General features: G+C 46.9%; 1 long non-coding RNA gene across 1 annotated transcript in view; it reads left to right on the top strand.

Moving 5' to 3' along the window:
* The window catches only part of LOC307206631, an 89,888-nt gene that overhangs the window by 34,927 nt on the left and 33,605 nt on the right, over nt 1–21,356 (top strand). The gene's annotated exons all lie outside the window — the stretch shown is intronic.

Genomic DNA, 21,356 nt, shown 5'->3' on the forward strand with positions numbered 1-21,356 from the left:
CTTTAAAGCCCTAAACGGCCTCGGCCCAGTATACCTGAAGGAGCGTCTCCACCTCCATCGTTCTGCCCGGACGCTGAGGTCCAGTGCCGAGGGCCTTCTGGCGGTTCCCTCATTGCGAGAAGCAAAGCTACAGGGAACCAGGCAGAGGGCCTTCTCGGTCGTGGCGCCTGCCCTGTGGAACGCCCTCCCATCAGATGTCAAAGCAATAAATAACTACCTGACATTCAGAAGACATCTTAAGGCAGCCCTGTTCAGGGAAGTTTTTAATCTGTGATATTTTAGTGTATTTTTGGTTTTTATGGAAGCCGCCCAGAGTGGCTGGGGAGACCCAGCCAGATGGGCGGGGTACAAATAATAAATTATTATTATTATTATTATTATGGCAAGGAACTTAACCGTAGGCTGCTGGCTCGCTGGCAGGGCACAACACACCATTTATTTATTTTTTGGAAGCTGTTTTGCACAAACCTGGTAAATTGAAAAACATGCATTTTAAAAACAACAACAACACAACGACAATTTCCCCTACTATGCAGTGTGCTTGAATGTTGGCTTTGTTATTGTGCTATTCGCCAGAGAGTATTAAAAAGCAAACAAATACCCACAACAGACCTCGAGTTACCGGGAATTCCAGGAAGAAGGGAAGTAGCAATTGAGGGGAGAAGACAACAGTGTACATTAGGAATTGCATCCTAACAAACAGCACCTAATAATGTCGACGGGAAACCGTGAGACAGATTTAAATTGAAAGTGCTCGTGTGTGGACGAAAAGAGCACAGAAAACCCCACGGTGGGGAAAAACAGATCATGTGCGCAGCCCTAGGTCTTTGTTATGTCCTGTAATATGTGACTTGACTCATTTGCTAGAGCCATCGGCACCTGGGTTGTTTTGCTAATCTGTTTCTAGAGAAGTCCTGGAGCTCCATGCAGTGGCGTAGCGTGGGGGGTGCAGGGGGGGCCGGCCGCACCGGGCGCAACATCTGGGGGTTAGGGTTAGGGGGCGCAAATCCATGGGTTAGGGGGCGCAAATTATTTGCCTTGCCCCGGGTGCTGACAACCCACGCTACACCACTGGCCCCATGTCATACTGCAGTCTGGGTGGCTGGCTTAATCCACAGGGGTCTGACAGGCAGCGGTCATGGTTAATAAATGCACCGGTAGTGCCATGGTTAAATGCCCTGGCGATCCCACCACCCTCCTTCCCGCCAAGCTGAGGAAGTGATGATTCTGCTGCTGCCACGGAGTGTGTTATTTCAGACCCTGGAAGCTGCATCCCAAACTCCTGTGCAATGGCTCCCCCTAGTGTGCATACCTGGAGAAGCGGTTTGAGAAGAAGCCAAAATTTAGGCAAAGCACATCCTGTTCCCCCCATTTCATAACGGGAATGGGACATGCCTCCCTCACCAGCGTACACACACACACACACACACACACACACACACACTCCTTACTCCCTGGGAAAGAGAAATAAAAAAAACACCACCAAGTGGTTAAACGAGATTACCATATTAATATATTCATATCAAATAAATGAATACATAAATTCTGGATGTGCAGATGAAAGAAGGACCCTTCCTTGCTTTTACTCTTGCATTTTACTCATTATTCATGGTCACCGTTCTATTAGTAAGCATCGGATTATTTACAAATAAGCAGTAGCCACCAATTAGTATGCAGCGGTTATTATTTCAGTGCTGTTAGTATTATTGTTATTGGTTAGCAAGTTAGCATTAAAAAGGTAAAGGTAAAGGTACCCCTGCCCGTACGGGCCAGTCTTGACAGACTCTAGGGTTGTGCGCCCATCTCACTCTATAGGCTGGGGGCCAGCGCTGTCCGGAGACACTTCCGGGTCACGTGGCCAGCGTGACAAAGCTGCATCTGGCGAGCCAGCGCAGCACACGGAAACGCCGTTTACCTTCCCGCCAGTAAGCGGTCCCTATTTATCTACTTGCACCCGGGGGTGCTTTCGAACTGCTAGGTTGGCAGGCGCTGGGACCGAGCAACAGGAGCGCACCGAGCCGCGGGGATTCGAACCGCCGACCTTTCGATCGGCAAGCCCTAGGTGCTGAGGCTTTTACCCACGGCGCCACCCGCGTTATTATTGTCTCTCTCTCTCTCTGTCCCCCGTCCCCCGCCCTCGCTCTCCATGCCTGGCTAAAATAAAACATTTAGCAGGCTCACAGGAAGTGTGCCAGAGACGAATGCGCAAGGGAGAGTGCAGAAGAGGATTTGGGGAGGGAGCTTACTAAACCCCCTTAGACCCCGTGATCTGAACATGGGCACAGTCAGATCTCTAGCCTGGCCTTCCCAGAAGCACCACCATCATAAATAGCAAGGAGAAGTCATCTTAGGCTGCATCTAAACACCAACATCCCCCTCAGCCAGCAGAAAGGTACCAAACAGCATTCACTCAGCACCACGTAGGTTTTTCCACTACAGTCACTCTTTTTGGCTGTTCCGCTTCCATCTGGAAACACTTCCCCAGGCACATGATCGGAGATTTTTCTTTCTAAAAATCGTCTGCGAGATTGCAAGGGGTTGTGAGGTACATACAGCTCATTTGGAGAAGCAAACGGTCTCGGGGCAATTCCACTTGGGCTCCGTTTGGCAGGCCTTTTCCTTCCCCTTAGAAAGAAGTGGTTCACCCAGCCCATCGGCTGCAGCCAAAAAAGATGTAGGTCAGATGTCAAGAAATGGTAAAGGGCGGCTGGAAGATTATTGAACATTGTTGTACAGAGATATTGTAGAATCTTCTCAACCTCAAGGGGCACAACAGAGTTTGACCACTTTTTCTACAATCACAGTAAAATAAGGCTGTCCAAAAATCTTCAAAGTCCAACTTTTTCAGTGGTTGCTCATAGGTGTATTCTCTTAACAGAATCATGGGAGTTATTCTGCATTAATCTGGGGCATGGGTAAGCAAACAAAGGCCCAGGGGCCAGATCAGGCCCAATCGCCTTTTAAATCCGGCCTGCGGATGGTCCAGGAATCAGCATGTTTTTACATGAGTAGAATGTGTGCTTTTATTTAAAATGCATCTCTGGGTTATTTGTGGGGCATAGGAATTCGTTCATATCCCCCCCCCCCCAATATAGTCCGGCCCCTGACAAGGTCTGAGGGACAGTGGACCGGCCCCCTGCTGAAAAAGTTTGCTGACCCCTGATCTGGTGCATAAAGAGCTCATCTCGTGGCTAGACAAGAGAAGGACAGGGCTTGTCAACTGTGATTTTGTTGTACGAAAGCAGGCAATCTCATCCAAATTGTGCTTATTGTGTATGACTTAGCAAACCACTATCCCTGCATGCTGCATCCTTATCAGGGTATTTAAAAGTTTTGCAGACTTGCAAATGAGCGTGGGATTTCGTCCTTGAAAATGATGCTTGGCCTCTACTCACCCAGAGAAGTATATTATGGACAAGAGGGCAAACAGAGAGCCAGTGTGGTGTAGTGGTTAAGAGCGGTGGACTCGTAATCTGGGGAACCGGGTTCGCATCTCCGCTCCTCCACATGCAGCTACTGGGTGACCTTGGGCCAGTCACACTTCTTTGAAGTCTCTCAGCCCCACTCACCTCACAGAGTGTTTGTTGTGGGGGAGGAAGGGAAAGGAGAATGTTAGCCGCTTTGAGACTCCTTCGGGTAGTGATAAAGCGGGATATCAAGTCCAAACTCTTCTTCTTCTTCTTCCTTACAGTCTTTTCCACAGGCATGTTGCTGGCCACTGTGAGAACAGGCGTCTGGACGAGATGAATCACTGGCTGATTCAGCAAAGCTCATTTGATGTTCTTATCAGGACTTTAGACATAAACCCCCCTCTGCAAGTGTTTGGGCATTCAAGGCGGGCCAGCCCTACTCTTGGACAGACTGAGGCAGCTGCCTCAGGTGGAGGCTGCTGAGGTGAGGGCCTAGTGAAACCCCATTTGGGGGTGAGGAACACCTCCATCTTGTCCTTTGCCTCAAGCAGCAATATGTCTTGGGCCAGCCCTGCATTCAAGGGGTTGGTTAGAGACTTAACAAAGGGCTTCTAAAATCTGAGGAAGGCGCACCTATTTTGCATCTCAGGATATGTGCCACAGCATAATTGTGGAAATTCACTGCAACAAGCCTCAGTTCAGAGCTGAACCTCGAATCTTCCTGGAGAACTTGCTGCAAGTATTGGCAAGTGTCTAGCACCTACTGCTTGAACGGCCTATTTGTATCCCCAACAAACACAACACACCTCTCAATCAAGCCAGTCGTCTTATTATAAACTTTGGGTGAAGCCATTTTTGTTATATACATTAGAATCATAGAGTTGGAAGAAACCACAAGGGCCATCGAGTCCAACCCCCTGCCAAGCAGGAAACACCATCAGAGCACTCCTGACATATGGTTGTCAAGCCTCTGCTTACATAACAAGGAAGCCAGACTATCCTCCACCAGGGCCAGGGCTATTTCAGTGACGGCTCCGACCTGGTGGAATGCTCTGTCCCATGAGACTAGGGCCCTGCAGGACTTGATCTCCTTCCGCAGGGCCTGTAAGACAGAGCTATTCCGCCTGGCCTTCAATCTGAATTAGCCTGATCCTCTATCCCCTTTTCCCTTTCCTCTTCTATGAAGAAACCCTTTCTGGGACTCCACATTTAAATTCTTCCCTGGTCTCCTTGCTGGCCCTAGTAGGACCAACTTGGCCAATTAGCCCTGGTGATCATACGATGTCTGCTGACTGGGTTGTTCCCCCCCCCCCCCCATGACCCCTGAATTTTTGAATTTTATTGATATTGATGCTGCATTTTATGTTGTATTTTATGCTGTTTATGCGATTTTTAATTCACATTTTAATCAATGTTTTATATTTACTGTTAGCCACCCTGAGCCCGGCTTTTAAACTGGGAAGGGTGGGGTATAAATAAAAAAATATTTTTATTATTATTGTTCAGACAAAGTCAGAAAGCAAGCTGAGGATAAGAAGCTTGGTTAGAGGCTGCCACCGACATAAGAGCATAAGAAGAGCCTGCAGGATCAGGCCAGTGGCGCATCTAGTTAATAATAATAATAATAATAATAATAATAATAATAATAATAATAAATTTTATTTATACCCTGCCCTCCCCAGCCAAGACCGGGCTCAGGGCAGCTAACACTAGCTACAAAAACGATTGAAATACAACTTAAAAAACAAGAATAAAATACAACATTAAAATACAGCATCCTGTTCTCACAGTGGCCAACCAATGTGAGAAACCAGCACGCAGGATTTGAACACAAGATCGCTGTCCCTTCCTGTAAAAGGTAAAGGTAAAGGTACCCCTGCCCGTACGGGCCAGTCTTGACAGACTCTGGGGTTGTGCGCCCATCTCACTTAAGAGGCCAGGGGCCAGCGCTGTCCGGAGACACTTCCGGGTCACGTGGCCAGCGTGACATCGCTGCTCTGGAGAGCCAGAGCCGCACACAGAAACGCTGTTTACCTTCCCGCTAGTAAGCGGTCCCTATTTATCTACTTGCACCCAGAGGTGCTTTCGAACTGCTAGGTTGGCAGGCGCTGGGACCGAGCAGCGGGAGCGCACCCCGCCGCAGGGATTCAAACCGCCGACCTTTCGATCGGCAAGCCCTAGGCGCTGAGGCTTTTACCCACAGCGCCACCCGCGTCCCCCTGTCCCTTTCCTGTAGTTTCCAGCAACTGTTATTCCGAAGCATTGCTGCCTCAGACTCTGGAGGGAGGAAAAGCACAAGACGGGCAAGTCATTTATCACATACTCCTTCCGAGCGGTTGAAATGGGTCTTCCTTTCAGTGCAACAGCCGCTAACCAGCCCTTAGAAAAGAAATCCCTGAAGCCATGTGCCCCAGAAGACTGCGCTGCCAAGGCCTATCTTGGCCTTGAAATTTCAAGGCAGCTCTCTTGTTTCTAGGGTGAAGCTCTCCAGGTTTTGTGCCTGGAAAACCTGACACACAGCACTGCGCAAGAACGGATAAATTTCCTGTTTTTAATTTATATTGAAAATTTTATTTACAACATAACATAAACCCCACCCCCCACCCCACCAGTACAGAAATACAATAAGCATAACATACAACAATAAAAGGTAAAGGTAAAGGTACCCCTGCCTGTACGGGCCAGTCTTGACAGACTCTGGGGTTGTGCGCCCATCTCACTTAAGAGGCCAGGGGCCAGCGCTGTCCGGAGACACTTCCGGGTCACGTGGCCAGCGTGACATTGCTGCTCTGGCGAGCCAGAGCCGCACACGGAAACGCCGTTTACCTTCCCGCTGGTAAGCGGTCCCTATTTATCTACTTGCACCTGGAGGTGCTTTCGAACTGCTAGGTTGGCAGGCGCTGGGACCGAGCAGCGGGAGCGCACCCCGCCGCGGGGATTCGAACCGCCGACCTTTCGATCGGCAAGTCCTAGGCGCTGAGGCTTTAACCCACAGCGCCACCTGCGTCCAACATACAACAATACAAACAACCAAATAAACGACTTCCTTTATCCTGTACAGTATCTGGCCTCCTTATTTACTTCTTATAAGCTGTTTCCTTTACGAATAATTATTAAGATGTTTCTAATTATAACTTAAATATCCACAGTCTCCTGCAGACATTGATCGAAACAAGTCCAGGTATGTATTTTAGGGCACTGTTTTGTGAAGTATTCTCTGCATTTTCCCCATGCTTTTTGAAACTCTTGTCTAGTGTGATCTCTCATTGCCTCTGTTAATCTAGCCAGTTCAATATACTCTAACAGTTTGTCTTGCCATTCCTTTTTCGTTGGCGCAATTTCTTTTTTCCAGTTTTTAGCAGTTAGGACCCTTGCCGCTCCTGTGGCATAGAGGAATATTTTCTGATCTTCTCATGCTATACCTGCGTCGTTATCCCTAGTAGAAAAGCTTCTGTATTTTTCATAAAGTTATACATAAACGTTTTTTGAAGCTCATCATATACTATATACAGTGGGACGCGGGTGGCGCTGTGGGTTAAACTACACAGCCTAGGACTTGCCGATCAGAAGGTCATTGGTTCGAATCCCCGCAACGGGGTGAGCTCCCATTGCTCGGTCCCTGCTCCTGCCAACCTAGCAGTTCGAAAGCATGTCAAACTGCAAGTAGATAAATAGGTACCACTCTGGCGGGAAGGTAAACGGTGTTTCCGTGCGCTGCTCTGGTTCGCCAGAAGCGGCTTAGTCATGCTGGCCACATGACCCGGAAGCTGTACGCCGGCTCCCTCGGCCAATAAAGCGAGATGAGCGCTGCAGCCCCAGAGTCAGTCACGACTGGACCTAATGGTCAGGGGTCCCTTTACCTTTACTATACTATATATAAGAACAGATAAATTGCCAGGCTTTGACTCAGAGCTCTTCCCTCGCAAGGGGATAAAAGATGGTGCAGTCCTTGTGATCAGTTTGGGGTCTAACCATCCTTGTTAATCAGCTGTCGGGAGAAAGGACCTCAGGGGAAGTGGAACCGCAGAGGTGCACTCTCCAATGAAAAGGAACACTTGTGGGATGGGGAAGGGAGAGAAAGATGGAGGTGAAGAATAGACAGACACGGTCGCTCCTCATTCTCGGCTGCATCATTGATGGGAGATGGAGAGATGCTCCATCAGGCCCAGCTAGAGGCAGTAAGAGGACTGACCAACATGCAATTAAACATCTCCCTTTTATTATTGGAGGGGACAGTGAAGGAGGAATTTTCGGCAGCAAAGGCAGCTGAGCTCCCTCTACCAGTAGCCTACCCAGGTGCAAGAACGACATTAATACTGCTGCTGCTGCTGCTGCTGCTGCTGCTGCTTTTCCTTCTCTACCACCCTGCTCCAGAAATGCACACAGAAAAACATCAGTGTGTGTTGCGGGGGGGTGGGAGTGGGGGTAGGCAGTAACAAAACCTCACAAAGCACAAGAGAAACACCATCTGTGCTGGGAGGGATGAGCAAAACGTGCCGCACTCCTCCAAAAATCTGGAGCTACGATTCAGTCACGCGGGGAGTGTGGGGGGGGGGAGAGACAGTCTGAACGTATGAAAAGAGGTAAGAGAGGAAACCTTTGGCAGTCGTGAGTCAGTGAATTATTAAGATCAAATTAGTTCCATTTATCAAGTCACCCAGCTAAGATATTGCTCGCAAGCGGAGCTTGTCCCTGGCAGAGCAGCCTTGCTGCATCTGTGGCTGGTTGTGGTTTAATACAGATGCCAAACTCGTAATTCTAACGAAGGGTGACAGGGTCACCTTGAATCCCAGATGCTCACATTCTGACAGATGGCGCTGGCAAACCTGATTAGCTGCCACCGTGCCAGCTCCAATGCCACCTGCATCCCTCCCTGTCTACACTACCCCAATATCCTGCTCACGCCACACCCTGTTCTTGCTGCCCCTCAAAGTAGTCATTATCCAGCCACTTCAAATAGGCAGGACCCTGGGTGGGGAGAAAGGAAGCAGGGCTCTGCCATGAAGGACTTTCGAGGCCCACAAGCTAGAATCAGTTGGCTAAGCAAAGAGGAGAGCCAGAACAGAAGGACCAAGAGCAGGGAATGTGGCTTCAGTAGAACATTGTTGGGATGTAGGACACGCTCCCCTTTGTGCTGGTTAGATACTGAGAGGATGGATGGATGGATCAATGGATGGAGACAGACAGACACTCCTCTCATCAGAGGCGATGTGGATCACAAATACATAGAGCTGGAAGGGACAAACAATCACCTGGTTGAGCTCCACATCTAAAATAAGCAGCAGGCACCCCATAAGGGCTGGCATGTGCTTTTAAAAATAGAGGTTTAGCAGGATCCTACGCTGTGGAACCACAGAGCCTAGGACTTGCCGATCAGAAGGTCGGTGGTTCAAATCCCCGCAACGAGGTTAGCTCCCGTTGCTCGGTCCCTGCTCCTGCCAACCTAGCAGTTCAAAAGCATGTGCAAGTAGATAAATAGGTACCGCTCTGGCGGGAAGGTAAACGTCGTTTCCATGCGCTGCTCTGGTTCGCCAAAAGTGGCTTAGTCATGCTGGCCACTTGACCCAGAAGCTATACGTCGGCTCCCTCGGCCAGTAAAGCGAGATGAGTGCCGCAACCCCAGAGTCAGCCACGACTGGACCTAATGGTCAGGGGTCCCTTTACCTTTACCTTTATGGCTGAAGCAATTGCAGCTGCCTATGGGGCTTCCTTCCACAAGCTGGCTGAAACCTTTTGTATGGATGGTGCTGCCGAGAGATATCAGAAAGGCGGGGCGATTACTTTTGAACAACCTGCTCATAATAATACGAGGGCATCAGGCGCTGTAATGGCACAGGCTCCGACACAAGAAGAGTGCACCTACTTTCACCTGTGAAATGTTAGAGGGCAAACAATGAGCCTGCAAGGCTCTGTTTTTGTAGTTTAGCGACTGGTAACTTCACAAACAGAAGGCACACAGAGGAAAACCACAAAGTAAAAAAAACAAAACACCATTTGGCAGATTTTGTGTTTCTTGATAAAAGTCTTGAGGTTTTCATTTTATTTACACCTGTTTTATGGATAACTTCAGATAGTGCTAGATATGAATCATTGTTGTTTAATCAGTGGGTTTTCTTCAGTGCTTTGCAACCACTGAGAATTTTGAATAACTGTAATAGAGTTTTCTTCTGGACAGCTGGTTGCCTTACGTATGAAGTCACCAGCTGCCTCCCTAGGCGCCTTTGGGAGGAAGAGTGGGATATAAATTGAAGAAATAAAATGGAACAAATCGAAACCAAATGAAGTCCATCTAACCCAGGGCTGTTTACTCTGAGTGACGGCAGCACCCTAAGGTTCTTGGCCAGAGTGGGTTCCACTCCCCACTCTAGTCCACGCTGCTAGCTGGGTTCCTTTATCTAGATCTAGATTTCTGGGTGCAGCAGAGCACCCCTTGCTCTTCTTCTCTCCTCAAGGGACCCAGTGCAGCTAACAGCATGCATACAAAATGCAAATAGACCGTTCTTATATGTTGGGTTGTTTTAAATACAGCATTTGAAAAACAAAATGTATATTTTTTAATAATCCACTTCAAACACACTGTTACGGAAGGGGGGGGCATGTCTTCTTCACCTTCTTCGCTACAATATATTTGCTCAATTTCTCTAGGACTCCATCACCCCTCCCCTGTCCTCCATAATCCCTCAAGGTGTCAAGACCCTAATCCTGTCAAATGCTCTGATCAGCCTTTCCTCCAGGCAATGTCAGGTGGCAGACTATGCATATTTGGGACCATTGTTTTCTCATCCCCAGGAAGTGTTTATCTGTGCATATCTCCAGCTCTGCATATTCCTTCCTCCCTCCTCCATATGTTAATCTGTGTAACCCAACCTCCCTTTAATATATTCATGATGTAATCTGTGTACCAAACCTCTCTTTAATGTATTCATGACGTGTTTTGCACTGTATTCTGGGACATGGAGGGAGTTTCAAAAACTCATGTCACCCCTTTCTCACTGTTCAATCTCGCCTTGAACCTGTTGCGCAATAAACTTGGATCTTCTGCTGTTTGCTCCTGTCTCCGGCTGAGCTCATTTTCCTCCGCAGGGACCCACGGACTTAGTCCGATGAGCTGGGTGGCAGAGCAGCCTCGCACCCAGATTTTGCCGTAACAACACCAATACACAAAACCTTACAAAAGGAATAAGCTGTGCAAAACATAACTATCCCCTGGCAACATAAATTAGGGTTGCCATATTTCAAAAAGTGAAAGTGAAAATTTGAACAGAGGTTTGGGGAGGGGGGGGGCAAAGTTGTGGAGCTTTTTTCTGCAAAAAAATCTTGTGACATGGGTTGAGCGATTTTCTGCCTGGATACTGTTTCTGACTGCTATATCCAGGAAATACCGGACGTAAGACAGCCCTCTGCCCATCTTTTTTGCTGTCTTTCCTAGATATCCACAGGGCAGGAGGTTGGGGCCTTTCTGGGGAGAGAGAGGGGGCTGTACCACCATCCTGTAGTTCTGATACTTAACAGGACTACCATTAAGGAATGAGAATCAAAACCCCACTTCATCTCAAATCAGGATGAATGTACACACAGAGGTTGGCACTTGTTGGAATTATGCAACTTAATGCAGATGTTGATTGAAGAATACTTTGAAATGTCTGGTCAGCTGAGCTATGACCACATAATGGTCATAGTTGTTTGAATCCTCTATCATGACGCTGTCCATTATCATCATTTTAACATATGAAAAAAAAGTAGCCAAGGTTAGCCATGTGGAAGTATATTTATTTCCTCCATAAATAAATAAATAGCCATCTGTCTGGTGTTCATCCCCACATTTTCCCTGTTTTGTGCCCAAAGAGGCAATTTACATCATGCCGCCTGGACTGAGGGTCAGCATGGGTCCAGCATAGGCCAAAGGCCCATATCCAAGGAGGGGGTCTCACAAACAAAAGCTCCAGAACCCTGCTGCTGCAGTGAGGAGAGAGAGAGAGAGAGAGAGAGAGAGAGAGAGAGAGAGAGAGAGAGATGGGGAAAGGGCATGAAAGTTGTCTCATCCAAGCATGGGTACTCCAGAACCTGTAAATGACACTGCTTGGACCTTAAAATGATAAAGGTTACTTTCAGATCATAGAGGACTTCTTCATCTTCTGAACTTTTCAGGCACAGTCCACGATTTATTTATTTTTTAACTTCTTTTTATTCATTTTCTGTAATCAAACAACAACATAAAAGGAAAATAAAAACAAAAAATAGCCCACACATACCAAAGAAAAAGGCAAACATCACCCAAAGCAAAACACCTACACCAACCAAAAAACAGACATTAAATAACAACAAATAACGATTGACTTCCCTCCTTCTCGGTTTTGGATTATGTGAAAATTAAAACCATTCTGCAGTTTTTCATTTTATAACATCTACACATCGCAAGAGTTATATTAAACCTACTGTAATTTTTATATCTCTAGAGTTTGTTTCCATATATGTTATGAATTTAGACCAATCGTCAATAAAATTTATGCCTTTTTTCTGTCTGTTCTGCGTCATTTTTGCCAAATCCATATACTCAAACAATTTAATTTGCCAGTCTTTAACGGTCGGGATATTTGGGGTTTTCCAATTTTGTGCTAACAAAATCCTGGCAGCTACAATTGCATATTAAAACATTATATGATCTTCTTTCTTGATCTCCTCTCCAATCATTCCCAGAAGGAAAGCTTCGGGCTTTTTGACAAAGGTGTATTTAAGTATTTTCTTTAGTTCATTGTAGATGGAATCCCAAAATTTTTTAACTTCTTCACATTTCCACATGTGGTAGAAGCTCCCCTCTTTGGATTTACACTTCCAACACCTTTTGTCACCAGTCTTATACATTTTTTGCAGTTTCACAGGAGTGATGTACCAACGATTTAAAGCTTGGCGTCCAAATGCTCCAGAGTTTTCCCTGCAAAAAGCTGTTCTTTAAAGTTCCATTAGAGTAAACAGCAATCCATGGAAAAGCTGAATTGACATTTGCTCCAACTCAGTTCTAAAGAGCAGATTTGCTCAGGGAAAGTGTGTGGGCAGGGGCACCTCTGCCTGGAAAGAGCAGGGCAAAAGATAAGCATGAATAAGACTAGAGCCGGCATAACACTGGGAGTCTGAGGCCCAAACTACAGTCTAACAGCATGTAAAGTTTGCAAATGGCCTCTTCTGAACTCTGTGTCCTGGGGAGGAAGAGATTTGTAGTGGACAAGCAATATTTAAATCTATCCCTTTCCCCCTTGAAACTCAACCCAACACTCTCTTCCTGTCCTTGAGGGGACACACATACAGGGTGCCCCATACATGTTTGCATACAATCCATCTGTCTCGCTTTTCCAGGGATAGTCCCAGAATTACAGAAGCCATCCAGGGTCCTGATTTGATCCTGGAATGTCCTGGTTTTCTTTTTTTCTACATCTCAGAGAACAATTAAAAGGGGTGTGGGTGTGTTTGTGGGTGGGTGGGTGTGGGTGCAAAAACAGAGTCCTGTTTATACAGAAAATAAAACCAAATGAAGGAAACAGTGATGCTGGCATATGAACCCCTTCCTATATTTTCAAAGGAAAAGGTAACCAATCCACTTTGAATTCTTTAATTGCAATGCTTCAGCAGCCAGCCATTTCTTAGGAAACGTGTGGAGTCTGACGCAGTCTATACAGAAGTAAGTCCCAATGTATTCAATGTATCTTACTCCCAGGTAACTATGTAAAGACTGGGCAGCCTTACATTGCAATCCTATGCATTTTTATTCCCACTGAGTTCAATAGGATTTACTCTCTGCTGTGTTCCTGATCATACTCACAGTTTCCTCAAGACAGCTTGCAGCTAAAATCTTATTTCATTCCATTTATCTGTTGAAAGTGTTGTACACGATCCCTTCCCTTACATTTTTTCTTTACAACAATCCTGTGAGATAGGTTAGGTGAAGAGGACATAACTGACTCACGGTGACAGATGTATATGTGTCTATGAGGTCTCTGTGTGTGATGAGATCAAACACGGGAGCAGTGGCGTAGCATGGGGGGTGCAGGGGGGGCCGGCCACACCGGGCGCAACATCTGGGGGTTAGGGTTAGGGGGCGCAAATCCACGGGTTAGGGGGCACAAATTACTTGCCTTGCCCCGGGTGCTGACAACCCATGCTACGCCACTGCACGGGAGCAGCTTCCTGATGTAGAATAGGATGTCCCTTATTTTCATCGGATAAATGTTGGAGGGTATGTGTTTGCAATGCCAACACAGGTCTGGCGCCCTGTTGCAGGGGAGCAGCTGGTGATAGGGAGGGCACTAGAGGCTCATTCTACTCATCCATAATGTGTGAATTCTCAATTTGTCATTTTGTTCCTGGAGCCGAAAAGGGTCCAGTTATACGTGAAACATCACACAGGTAACGCAAATATCAGAAAGGCCAACTGAAGTTCTTTGGCATCCCTAATATACATTAGGGAAGTAAAGGAAGAAGTCTGAAACTGGCTTCACATCATGGTTACTCCACGTTGCAACAGAATCACATCCATCAGTGAAACTGCAGATTTGGCAATTGTTCTGGTGGGCTGTGTGAAGCTGAGAGTTACCATTTGCACTCCTTAAAGTGGAATAATACAGAGGGGAAGAGAAGCTGACCTCTTTGTGCTATAGCCTGGTTGGTATATCTTGTTATTTTTATATTGTAATTTTATGTTGTAAACCGCCCTGAGATCTGCAAGTATAGGGTGGTATGTGTCAGGGAACTGACATCGGAGCCAGAAGTGGAGGCAGGGCTCCCAAGCGATGCCGGAGAAGGGCCAAGCAGGGAGAGAGGGAACTCATCGGCTGGGGAAGGAAATCAGCGTAACACCAGGGATAAAGGGGGGTGGTTGGGGGAATCGGAGAGGGGTCTCCAGGACTCTTCGCTGGAGACCAGCGGGGAGAGCACAGGTCCTCCTCTGCCCACACCCACCCTGCGCAGAAGACTTCCGCGCAGGGAAAGTAGGCGTAGACTTGGCGTCAAAGAGCTTCTGTGCTGGAAGAAGTTTAAGAAACGCCCACTGACGGATTCTGCTAGCGACTGAACAGCCACAAAGTGAAGGGCTGTCCAGTCAGGAAAGGTTTAACCAGGCTACCTAGCCAGGTGTGGTGGCAACTTACGCACAAGCAACCCCCATACATTCATTACAGTATGGAAATTTAATAAAGAAAGAAAATAAAAGAACTGGATTAAAATCACAGAGAGAGGCCTTTCTATGCACCATAGTTAGGCTGGGGGAGCAGGGGTTGTGGTCATCAGTATGGAGTAGTGAAAGGAGGTAAAAAAGAGGTAACATTGGGTGGCGCTGTGATCTAAATCACTGAGCCTCTTGGACTTGCCGATCAGAAGGTTGGCGGTTCAAATCCCGGCGATGGAGTGAGCTCCCATTGCTCTGACCCAGCTCCTGCCAACCTAGAAGTTCAAAAGCACGCCAGTGCAAGTAGATAAATAGGTACCGCTGGCGGGAAAGAAAATGACTTTTCCATGCACTCTGGTTCTGTCACAGTGTCCAGTTGAGCCAGAAATGATTTAGTCATGCTGGCCACATGACCCGGAAAGCTGTCTGTGGACCAACGCCAGCTCCCTCGGCCTGAAAGCGAGATGAGCGCCACAACTGTATAGTCGCCTTGGAGTGGACTTAACTGTCCAGGGGTCCTTTACCTTTTACCTTTAGTGAAAGGAAGACCTCGAAATTCACTCCCAGCATCCTAGGCCACCTCTGCACATAGCACCTTATGTGCAGAGCACAAACAGATAAAGGATGTGATGGGAATGGGAAGAGCGTTTGGAGCCCCTGGCATTGTTCAGCAGATGCCCTACATACAACATTATTTTTAGTTGAGTTCAAAGCTGGCACTCAGGGAGATTAATGGATCAAACAGTCGCATCAGCTGCTGTTCCAACAGTTGGCCCCACTGGGTGGGGGTTTTTTTGGGGGGATGATTCAAGGCAGAGAATGCTTGCAGCCCACGGCTCATGGCCTGAATGGAGCCAGCCGGCCACCCAACCCAACCTCACCCGTGGTGACTTAACAGGTGCCAGGCGTCTTGGCAGAACAGGGGAGCTGGCTATTTTGTCCAGTGTCCAGAACAAACGTCTTCCTTGATGTATTCATTTCCAGAATTAAAACAGGATATGTGCATGGGGACGCGGGTGGTGCTGTGGGTAAAACCTCAGTGCCTAGGGCTTGCTGATCGCATGGTTGGCGGTTCGAATCCCCGCGGCGGGGTGAGCTCCCGTCTTTCAGTCCCAGCTCCTGCCCACCTGGCAGTTCGAAAGCACCCCTAAGTGCAAGTAGATAAATAGGTACCGCTTTGTAGCGGGAAGGTAAACGGCGTTTCCGTGTGCTGCGCTGGTGCTGGCTCCCGCGCCAGAGCAGCTTCGTCACGCTGGCCATGTGACCCGGAAGTGTCTCCAGACAGCGCTGGCCCCTGGCCTCTTAAGTGAGATGGGCTCACAACCCTAGAGTCGGACACGACTAACCCGTACGGGCAGGGGTACCTTTACCTTTACCTTTATGTGCATGGGCTCATAGCTTGCCTTTCAGTCATGTCCTCCCGCACCAAGGTAGTGGAAGAAGTGAAGCATTGCTCATTTCCTCCCAAATCCTCACCTCTCTGAACAAAGCATGTGGCTAAATTGCCTTTTCCCCCAAACAAGAGTTAAAAAGCGCAGCAAGTGAAAACGATGGGGCCATCCACACTTCCATTTGTCCGTAATTTCTAGGCACGGTTTCTGTCCTTCCCTACTGTACTGTCTCCTCTGGTGTCCCAGGTGTCATGGAAATTAAAGTATATGCTCTGAGGGATCGCCTACCTGTGAAGAGATGTAAAAACTGTTAAGAGTGTGAAAGGATATTGTTAGAAGAATCTGCTAAACTCAGACTGTATTAAGAATGCGTCAAGAATGTTTGCGCGGGGAAAACTCAGCCTTGAGCTACCCTGATAAGAGAGTAGACACCCTGTTATTCTCTGAGAATCAGGCATCAAGCTCTGATAATGCAGGGATGCGTTTCCCCTGAGAATGATTTAATTTCTACACATTGTATAAAGTATTATATAGAGGGAATGCCTCTGTATTGACCTGGGTAATTCATTGGCCTGTGGAATCCACTTTTCTGAGTTGTCCAGCTGCAGCTTCTATGAACTACTAAAGTTGTCTTAAACATCACCATGGTGTGGTTTTTGAAGAAATCCACTACACAGCCATACCAGAAGTAACCTGATTATTTCTTCTTTTTCTTTTTCTTTTTCTTTTTCTTTTTCTTTTTCTTTTTCTTTTTCTTTTTCTTTTTCTTTTTCTTTTTCTTTTTCTTTTTCTTTTTCTTTTTCTTCTTCTTCTTCTTCATCTTCATCTTCATCTTCATCTTCTTCTTCATTCATTCATTCATTCACCGCCCATCTGGCTGGGTTTCCCCAGCCACTGTGGGCGACTTCCAACAAAATATTAAATATACAATAAAACATCAGACATTAAAAACTTCCCTGAACAGGGCTGCCTTCAGATGTCTTCTAAAAGTCAGATAGTTGTTTATTTCCTTGACATCTGATGGGAGGGCATTCCACAGGGCGGGCACCACTACCAAAAAGGCCCTCTGCCTGGTTCCCCGTAACTTGGCTTCTCGCAATGAGTGAACAACCAGAAGGCCCTTGTCGCTGGACCTCAGTGTCCGAGCTGAACGATGGGGGTGGAGACACTCCTTCAGGTATACTGGGCCAAGGCCATAGGGCTTTAAAGGTCAGCACCAACACTCTGAATTGTGCTCAGAAACGTACTGGGAACCAATGTAGGTCTTTCAAGACTGGTGTTATGTGGTCTCGGCGGCCGCTCCCTGACACCAGTCTAGCTGCCACATTTCTTCCACTACTGCAAAGAGCAACACTGTTGTAATTTGATCGCTCTGTTCATTGAAAAGGGCGATGACCTGTTTATTAAGTATTCATCCCAATTTGTTTGCAGGGGGGTTAAACAGCAGTGCATGAAAGTTGAGTGTTATCTCACAAACTTCCCAGTATATTTTCCTGCCATTTTCCTTATTGCAAAAAGTATTTCTGTTGGGGGACGTGGGTTTGTAGCGCAAGGCCTCCCAATGAGTTTCAACTGTGCAGCCTGGATTTGCTGGTATGTGACTGAATCCCACCTGAAAATAGCAATAGTATGGAAGTGTCTTCCTTCTTCAAAGCCAGAACTCATTTTTTTGCTAGTTCTTTTCATGCACTGTGAAGAGCAATCAAGGCAGAGAAGCTGCTGCAGTTCTCCAGGAACTGCCAGGTTGGAGTGAGAATGGTTGGAGGAAGAGCGGTTATATCCAGGAGACAGCAAGCAAAAGCTTGCAAAAACTGGCATGGGAAGCAGCAGAACTGATGTGGGGTGTGGAGGGGTATGATGTATAGCAGAACATTCTGCAGGATTGTCTCCACTAGAGGAGGAGATCTTCCTAACCTTTCTGAGATCAGTTGGGAATGGTTAGCTGGGAATAGAAATCTGAAGTGGTTGGCTGGTTTTCACAAGTCAGATGGGTTTGGGGTATTTAGGGACCTGAGACTCATGTCTGCAGGAAGGGAAAAACCAAGCAAGTTTTACAGGAAGGTCTGCAACTTCACCAGATGGGTGCAAACAGATTGCCTGTAAATATGGATCCATCTTCCAGCCAGATCTTTAGAAAGCGGCAGCCAAGACAAGCTGGGGAATAAGAAGAAGAATCCGTGGAAGGGTTCTTTAGTATCATGCCCTGTTTTTTTCATCTTCAAATTTGAGTGTGAAAATACAGCCCTGGCAGGGTGACCACCTGAGGACTGCCAGAAAAGATGGGAATGCATCACGCAAACCTCGCCCCCCCCCAAAAAAAAATGAGGCCAGAAAAGGGCACCGATCTGCATAACATTTGCATATGCTAATTTACATGTATAGGCTCAAATTTAGAAATAGTTGCTATAATTTAAATAGAAATATCATACACATCACTGTAGCGATAAGACTGTGGCCAGGTGACCTGGGTGCCTGCTCAGTCAACTAAGGGTTGGCCACCTTCAAGGCCCCATCCTGCTCTTCCCCTTCCTTCTTAAGGTTATTTGTGTTTAAACTGGACTTGGAGCAAGCAGTCCTTAGAGGACCATCATCTGCGAAACATGACACCCTACCCATTGCGCCTAGGCTGAACTCCTGCATTCTGTTGCAGACTCTGAAGGGAAGTGGAAATTCACCAGCTCCAGCTTTTTTAAAATTGGTGAATTTTGTTTGCTGGAAATGTCTGTGGAGTTCACCTCTTGTGACACAAAGAAAAGAGACCGCACACACACACACACACACAACCTGCTGCCCCAGATTGCTCAGAATATTATGTTGGGTTCCAACCAGATGCCTTTCATGACACAATGATGGGCCTCCTCCTGATGTATCCATTGCGAATTACTGTTTCTTGGTGTGCTGTCCACTTTCCAGGGAAATTTGGCAGTTGTCCTAGCATCCTCCTCTGCACAGAGCTTGAGTGCTCCGAAATGGCTACTATGTAGAAACGCATAACGTAGGGAAAGGATTGCCCAGCTTTTCCCATCACCGAAATTCTCTGCCAGCACATGGCTCCCAAGTGACATCCAGTGGCCAAGCCCATTCATCACAAGGCAGCCTCCATGGGATGCTTGCTCCCAAGGGGGCGGCAGCACCATATAGGCCAGGGGTCAGTAACCTGTTTCAGCCATGGGCCGGTCCACCGTCCCTCAGACCATGTGTTGGGCCTGACTATATTTGGGGGGGGGGGGTTTGAACGAATTCCTATGCCCCACAAATAACCCAGAGATACATTTTAAATAAAAGCACACATTCTACTCATGTAAAAACACCAGGCAGGCCCCACAAATAACCCAGAGATGCATTTTAAATACAGTGGTACCTCGGGTTACAAACACTTTAGGTTACAGACTCCGCTAGCCCGGAAGTAGTACCTTGGATTAAGAACTTTACCTCAGGATGAGAACAGAAATCGTCTGGTGGTGGCATGGCAGCAGCAGGAGGCCCCATTAGCTAAAGTGGTACCTCAGGTTAAGAACGGTTTCAGGTTAAGAATGGACCTTTGGAAAGAATTAAGTTCGTAACCAGAGGTACCACTGTAAAAGGACACATTCTACTCAAGTAAAAACATGCTGATTCCCGCACCGTCCGCAGGCCAGATTGAGAAGGCAATTGGGCCGCATCCGGCCCCCGGGCCTTAGTTTGCCTACCCCTGATATAGGCCACTCTCCTTTGTGCTTCCTCTATGCTTTCAGCAACAGTTGCTACTGAGATGTTGAGATTCGAGCAGGAGTTGGGGGAATGGGCAGCTTTTAAAATTGCTGGTTGAGCTATGCACAAGTTGTGGGCGCTGTCGAGAGCATAGCTGTCAACTTACAGATTTGAAAATAAGGGACCAGCAGCCTTGAAAATAAGGGACCAGCAGCCAAAATAAAGGACCAGCAGCCTCACCTGTTCCAGGCACTCCAGTCTTCCTGTCCTCCTGCAGTCTGGTCAAACTCACGCTGGTAGCTTCGAGAACACTATCCAACCAACTTTGTAACCAGAGGTTCAACTGAATAGAATCTGAATCACATGCACCACAAGGCCTATGCAGCCTCAACTTAAGATGGCTCCCCGGCCTGGCTTTGCACTGCAAAGTTTGTAGCAGCACGTGCAACAAAATGGCATCCAGCATTCAAAAACCTCCTCAGCTTGCATTAACTAGCCACACACAAGGCATGCAAGCTCCACCCCCCAGTCGTTCTTAGACTTCTTATTGGGTGAGCAACACAGCCAAGCAACACAGTTGAAGCCTCCCTCCTCCCTTGCCGGCAGGGAGGGAGGGAAAGGAGCTGCTTCCTTTGAAATTTAAGGGACATCATTTAAGGGACATTTAAGGGACATCCATCAATAAGGGACAGCAGCGGGACATGGCGCTGGAATAAGGGACTGTCCCTTCAAATAAGGGACACGACAGCTATGGTCGAGAGAGACAGAGCAGGAAAAGTGGCTCTTTCTCCTAAGCCAGTTTTTCTTCCTTTCTTTTCTTTTGGCATGAGAGTATGTGACTTTTCGTGCTTTGAAATTACAAAGGACTTCGGGAGGCAGAGTGGAAAAGGCAATTCATATTCATCCTTAGTGGTTCCCACTTGAGAAAGAAAAGAAGAAGAAGCAGCCCTCTCTGTATCATTTACATTTACTTCTCCGCAGCAGAGTGGACAACAGTGCTACATCAGGTCATACCTGAAAGCTTTGTGAAGTTTTTTCAATGAAGGACTAACCACCACCCAAATTCCAGCACCTGTGAAAACCAGGATGACAACAGAAAGAACAGAGGGATGCAACAGTTTAGAAGAGCATTATATAGATTCTCAGGAATGAGTGAATGGCTGCTTAGATGCTCTTAATACCATTTGGCACCAATACCAGAGGAAAAACCTAGTGTGGAAGTGCTCAAGAGTAAGAATAGTGCTTAGCATTTATGGAGCGCATTTTTCTAAGTGCTCAAAATTCATATGCCTTCACTTCATAATTCTTACAACAATGCTATAGTTAGCATCCTATTATCTCTGGGAGGCTGAGGAATACAGGCTTCTAAGGACCACGACGTTCATGGCTCAAGCTATTTAAGCTCTTTCAATACTTCACACAGATACAACTTGTTGTCAAAAACAATGTATCACCAGATGAAAAATTGTAGTCACCCCATATCTTTACAAAGGCTTTCTCACCTTCGCTACAGTGATACGTATTATATTTCTATTTAAATTATAGCAACTATTTCTAAATTTCTGCCTATACATGTAGGCTGGCAACCGGGGTACAAAAGGTAGCCTGATAAAACATGGGAAAAAATAACCAAAATGAGCAAGTTAGATGACTCTCCCTATCAGGGAAAGCTAAAGCATTTGAGTCTTTTTAAAAAGTTGTTTTTAAAAG

Source organism: Podarcis cretensis (genome assembly GCF_951804945.1).
Source record: "Podarcis cretensis genome assembly, chromosome: 17".
NCBI classification, from domain to species: Eukaryota; Metazoa; Chordata; class Lepidosauria; order Squamata; family Lacertidae; genus Podarcis; species Podarcis cretensis.